The sequence below is a fragment of the Danio rerio genome, chromosome 3, assembly GCF_052040795.2.
Source record: "Danio rerio strain M-AB ecotype USA chromosome 3, GRCz13ab, whole genome shotgun sequence".
Taxonomy (NCBI): domain Eukaryota; kingdom Metazoa; phylum Chordata; class Actinopteri; order Cypriniformes; family Danionidae; genus Danio; species Danio rerio.
Window position 1 is genome coordinate 6,051,352 of NC_141023.1, and position 6,551 is coordinate 6,057,902.

At 34.3% G+C, this 6,551-nt stretch overlaps 1 long non-coding RNA gene across 1 annotated transcript; it reads right to left on the bottom strand.

The window, feature by feature from the left end:
• Window positions 1-306: 306 nt before the first annotated feature.
• On the bottom strand, window positions 307-5,980 carry LOC141381125 (uncharacterized). Its single transcript, XR_015480385.1, has 3 exons — window positions 4,168-5,980; window positions 4,017-4,091; window positions 307-515 (listed from the first exon to the last, which is right to left on the bottom strand). It is a non-coding gene; the product is annotated as an uncharacterized LOC141381125 (long non-coding RNA).
• Between the last annotated feature and the right edge of the window lie 571 nt (window positions 5,981-6,551).

Sequence of the window (6,551 nt, forward strand, 5' to 3'; positions counted from 1 at the left end):
TGTATGACTTTCATTTTGTTTAATGTGTGTGTGTGTGTGTGTGTTTTTTTGTCCACTGATATGGACCAAGCCAAAATGGCGCAATTAAGTTCAAATCCTAAAAGGGTCAGTTTCACAGAGTTATAAATCATTATTTGTGTGGTATTTCGAGCTGAAACTTCACACACACTCTTGACACACTAGAGACTAATTTTACTTCTCATAAAAAGAGGCATAATAGGTCCCCTTTACAATCGTTAGATAGCAAACACACCTTATTTTGTGCTATTTCATCACAAAAGCAAAACACTGACCTGAAAATCATTTCTCGCTTCAAACTGAGAGCATTTATTTCTGTCTGCAGTCAAACAATCTGCAAACTCATTGACTCATGTAATGTGTATTTAGAGCAATAAGAGAACATTAATCCAACATAATCATCTTTATTTGGTGTGTGTGATGGGTCTGACCTGTCCGATATGTGTGACATCATGAGCTGTTTATTTGCACACTAGTTTCTGCCATCGGTGGTGTTTCTGAATGGAAAACACAGTGTTTTAATGGAGTGTAGATGTGGTGTATTGTGCTGTTCTGTTGAAACGGGTGTGTCACCTTCACACCCTACTCAGGCACTTAATACACATACACACCTACATACCTGTGTGCACACACACACACTAATCCTGACCACACAATAGCCTGTGTGTCGATATTGACCGGAAACACTGACGCGTTCTGTGCAATTAATTCCAAAAAACAACTAATGAGTTTAAAGCGACAGTTTACACAGAAATTACAATTTACTCACTTTTTACTACCAATATATGGAGTCAGATGAGTCTCAAAAATAAAAGTTACAGTTATAAAGTAAAATTCACACTTGCAGAGCACTTTGCTTGGGGGAATATTTATGTTTTTTATTTGTGATTTCAGGTTCACACTCATGAATTAGATTTACATATTTACGAATTGTGTTTAGAATTTATGAATTGCATTTGCATATTTTTTAACTGTGTTCTAAAGTTACGAATTGTGTTTTTCATTTATGAATCAGATTTGCATATTTATGAATTGTGTTTCCAAGTTAGGAATTGTGTTTGCATATTTAGAAATGTAGTTTTTCATTTACAAATCAGATTTGCATATTTATGAGTTGCATTTTTAAATTAGAAATTAGATTTGTAAATTCATCAACTGTGTTTTGAATTTATGAAATGGATTTGCATATTTAGTAATTGTGTGTTTCGCTTAAAAATCAGATTTAAATATTTACTAGTTGTGTTTTTAAATTAACAATTAGATTTGTAAATGTATCAATTGTGTTTTGAATTTATAAATTGTATTTGCATATTTATGAACTGTTTTGAAGTTATGAATTGGATTTGCATATTTACAAATTGTGTTTTTCATTTACAAATCAGATTTGCATATTTATGAGTTGCATTTTTAAATTAGAAATTTGATTTGTAAATTCATCAATTATGTTTTGAATTTATGAAATGGATTTGCATATTTAGTAATTGTGTGTTTCACCTGCAAATCAGATTTAAATATTTACTAGTTGTGTTTTTAAATGACAAATTAGATTTATCAAATTAAATTTATCAATTGTGCTTTGAATTTATGAACTGGATTTGCAAATTTATGAACCGTTTTAAAGTTACAAATTAGATTTTCATATTTATGAATTGTAGTTTTCATTTATGAATCCGATTAGCATATTTATAAGTTGCGTTTTTAAATTACAAACTGGATTTGCAAATTTAACAATTGTGTTTTGAATTTATGAATTATATTTGCATATTTATGAACTGTTTTGAAGTTAAGAAGTGGATTTGCATATTTATGAATTGTGTTTTTCATTTACAAATCAAACTTGCATATTTATTAGTTGATTTTTTTAAATTACAAATTAGGTTCAAAAATGTATCAATTGTGTTTTGAATTGGATTTGCATATTATATAGGTTTGAAGTTACAAATTGTATTTGCATATTTACGAATTGTGCATTTCATTTATGAATAAGATTTCTGAGATGAGTTTTTAAATTAGAAATTTGATTTGTAAATTCATCAATTGTGTTTTGAATTTATGAATTGGATTTGCTTATTTAAGAATTATACATTTCATTTACGAATCAGATTCACATATTTATAAGTGTTGTTTTTAAATTACAAATCAGGTTTGCAAATTTACCAAATGTGTTTTGAATTTATGAATTGGATTTGCATATTTATGGGTTGCATTTTTAAATTACAAATTGGATTTGCAAATTTATCAACTGTGTTTTGAATTTATGAATTGGATTTGCATATTTACAAATTTTGTTTTTCATTTAAGAATCAGATTTGCATATTTATTAGTTGCATTTTTAAATTACAAATTAGATTTGCAAATTTATCAATTGTGTTTTGAATTTATAAATTGGATTTGCATATTTTTGAACTGCTTTGAAGTAACGAATTAGATTTTTATATTTATGAATTGTAGTTTTCATTTACGAATCATATTTGCATATTTATGAGTTGCGTTTTAAAATTACAAATTAGATTAGCTAATTTATTAATTGTGTTTTGAAGTTATGAATTGGATTTGCATACTTACAAATTGTACATTTCATTTACGGATCAGATTCACATATTTATGAGTTTCATTTTTTAAATTAGAAATTGGATTTGCAAATATAATTGTTTTTTTAATTTATGAATTGGATTTGCATATTTATGAACGGTGTTTTGAAGTTACGGATTGGATTTGCATAATTTATGAATTGTAGTTTTTTCATTTTTTAAATTACAAATTATATTTGCAAATTTTTAATTGTGTTATGATTTTATGAACCGGATTTGCATATTTATTAACTGTTTTGAAGTTAGAAAATATATTTTAATATATATGAATTGTAGTTTTCATTTACAAATCAGATTTGAATATTTATGAGTTGCGTTTTTAAAGCCCTCTTCAATCATATTTTCCAAAATTAAATGTTTTCCAGTTTTCCAAAATTACGAGGACAATGTGTCAGATCGGGGGCCACAGTTTATCTTCAGTGTTTGGCGGGCATTTTTCCGACTTGCATTTATCTTCTGGTTACCACCCGCAGACCAATGGACAGTCCGAGTGTAAATCCGAGAGATTTCCCTGCACCAGGAGCCAGTATCTAACCGTAGGTTGGGTGTGCTCAGAATTCTCTTTCAAACCTCCACCGAACTAAAACCCTTTCAATGTGCTCAAGGATACCAACCGTCTCTATTTCCCTGGACTGGTGAAACCTCTGACGTGCTTGCGGTCAATCACTAGTTGCCAGAGAACGAGAGGGTGTGGGACTCAGCACATGTCCATCTTCGACAGGCAGTACGGAGGTACACTACTGATGCAAATCATCATCGCCTACCTAATTCTACTTACCAGCCGGGAGACAAGGTATGGCTCTTTACCAGTGACATCTGACTCCATCTGTCCCCGCTACATAGGACCGTTCACCAAACACTTCCAAAATCAACCCTGTCACTTATTATCTCAATTTGCCTCCTCGGCATAGAATTGCAGCTAGCTTTCATGTCTCCCTACTTAACCTTTCACTGACCCTGTTTCTCCTCCATCCACAGACATGGAACCACACCCCCCCCCTCCCAACCAAGCCGAAGTCATCTGTGATAACATCTACTGAGGATGTCAAGGAAGTTCTCAACTTCCGAGAAAGGCCAACTCCAATACTCAATTGATTGGGAAGAATTTGGTCCTGAGTAGAGGTCTTAGACACCCTGTGATGACATCCTAGATCCTACTCCCCTTGAGAAATTCCAAAACGGACACCATGAATGCCCGCCTCCCCGAGGCCATGGTCGTCCCTGCCGGTCTAGGGTGCCTGGAGTCACCCGTGGAGGGGGTACTGTCACACCCTCGGCTCAGTCCTGCAGCTCCCATCACCCTTCTCCCTCACTATCCACCTCTTACCACTCCAGTGCTCAATCACCTGTATACTAATTCCCTGCACCCACAATCACCGCACACACTCACCTCCTTCATACACTCACCAGCTGGAATCGAAGTTGGATGGTTCACCTCATCTTCTCTCCCTCTCGTATTCTTCCGTGGATGTCTCTCCTCGCCTGTGGATGCAAAGTCAACTGAACAAGGGAAGTGTCTAAAGATTATCTGGTGTCTGACTAAAGATCTGATGTTTACCTGATGAACTGTGTGTGAGAGATCGCTCACCCTCTGTTGTTTACCTTGTGAACGGTTTATGAGATCGCTCACTCTCTGCAAAACCACTCACCTGCTTCATCTCTCTGAATGAGCTTCTTTGTTTTGAATGAATTCCGGGAATTTCCCGGGAGACAGAACAATACGGGAGATGGGTGGGAGATGGGTCTGAAATATGGGAGACTCCTGGGAAAAACTGGAGTGTTGGCAGGTATGTGTAAATGCTATGTACAAGTAAATATACAGTAAATTATGTACACTACCTGACAAAAGTCTTGCCGTTGATCGCAGTTGTAAGAGCAACAAATATTAACTTGACTTCTAGTTGATCATTTGGAAAAGTGGCAGAAGGTCAAGTTTTCCTATGAATCATCTGTTGAACTGCATCCTAATCTTCACTAATACTGCAGAAGACCTACTGGAACCCGCATGGACCCAAGATTCTCACAGAAATCAGTCAAGGTTGGTTAAGAAGAAATCATGGTTTGGGGTTACATTCAGTATGGGGGCGTGCGAGAGATCTGCAGAGTGGATGGCAACATCAACAGCCTGAGGTATATGTCCATTACATTACAAACCACAAGAGAGGGCAAGTTCTCCAGCAGGATAGCGCTCCTTCTCATATTTCAGCCCCAACATCAAAGCTCCTGAAAGCAAAGAAGGTCAAGGTAATCCAGGAATGGCCAGCCCAGTCACCTGTAATGAATATTATTGAGTATGTCTGGGGTAAGATGAAGGAGGAGGCATTGAAGATGAACCCCAAGAGTCTTGATGAACTCTGTGAGTCCTGCAATAACGCTTTCTTTGCCATTCCAGATGGCTTTATTAATAAGTGATTTGAGTCATGTCAGAGATGTATGGATGCAGTCCTCCAAGCTCATGATGGAGTCAGACACAATATTCATTGTTTCCACTGCAGCAGGACTTTATATTCTATACTGGACAATATTTTTGTTCAGTGACGAGACTTTTGTGTAAGCAAAGTCAGACCTTACTGTCCTAATGAAATCATTCAAAATCAAGGCATGATCAGATTGTATTGTGGTAAAATAAGCGTAATCTAGAGGCCTTTGCCTTTCATATAAGCCACTTCTGATACCAAATGACCAACTAGAAGACAAGTTATTATTTGCTGTTTCTAAAACTTGAATAGGTGACAAGACTTTTGTCTGGTATGGTACAAGACGGAGGTCTCAGAAAATTGACAGATTTGCAGATTATTAATGGATGCTTTTTACTAGTTGTCATCTTATAAATATGGTAATTCTGAAATTGTGGCAAACACAGGTCTGTTCTTGTCCTCAGATTGCGAGGGACATGTTTCTATGACAACATTTCCATTGTAATGACTCATTTTTACAAGTACGTGAATGCTTTTTACTAGTTGGAATCCTGTAATTATGGTAGTTTCGACACAGTAAGAATGCACCTTAAATTTTAATGGGATGAGCTGTGTAAGCACATATTAATTTTTTTTAATAAAAAATACAACAAAGCTGCAATATTGATACAGTGCATTCAATGAATCTACTGTTGTTTAAGAACATATTAACTGTTCAGCTGATGATAAAACTCATTTCCGAACATACACAAATATATTTTGAAATCTGCAAATTTTCTGAAGTTTATGTGATTTTGGATGTTTCTGTATTGCATCCTATGTGGGGAAAAAAACTAAAATACTACAGTAATTTAAAAATACTATAAAGTTTTGAATTATTCTCAAAGTATTTGAATCAATCTGGTAACACAACAAATATAGTAATTATTATGCTGTGGTAATTCTATCGTTTCCAAGGTAACATAACAACTATAGTAATTAATATGCTGTGGTAATTCTTTAGTTGCCATGGTAGCATAACGACTACAATAATGAATTTGCTGTGGTAATTCTATCGTTACATGGTAACACAACATAGTAATTAATATGCTGTGGCAATTCTATAGTAGCCATGGTAACATAACGACTACAATAATTTATATGCTGTGGTAATTCTATTTTTGCCATGATAACAACAAATATAGTAATTAAAACACTGTCGTAATTCAATAGTTGCTATGGTAACACAACAACTATAGTAATTAAAATGCTGTCTTAATTTTATTGTTGCCATAGTAACAACAACGATTGTTATTAAAATGCTGTCACAACTCTATAGTTGCCATGGTAACACAACTATAGTAATTAATATACTATGGTAATTCTATAGTTGCCATGGTAGCATAACGACTACAATAAAAAAATGATGTGGTAATTCTATAGTTGCCATGGTAACAACAACTATAGTAATTAATATGCTGTGGTAATTCTATTGTTACCATGGTAGCAACAAATATAATAATTAAAACACTGTCGTAATTCAATA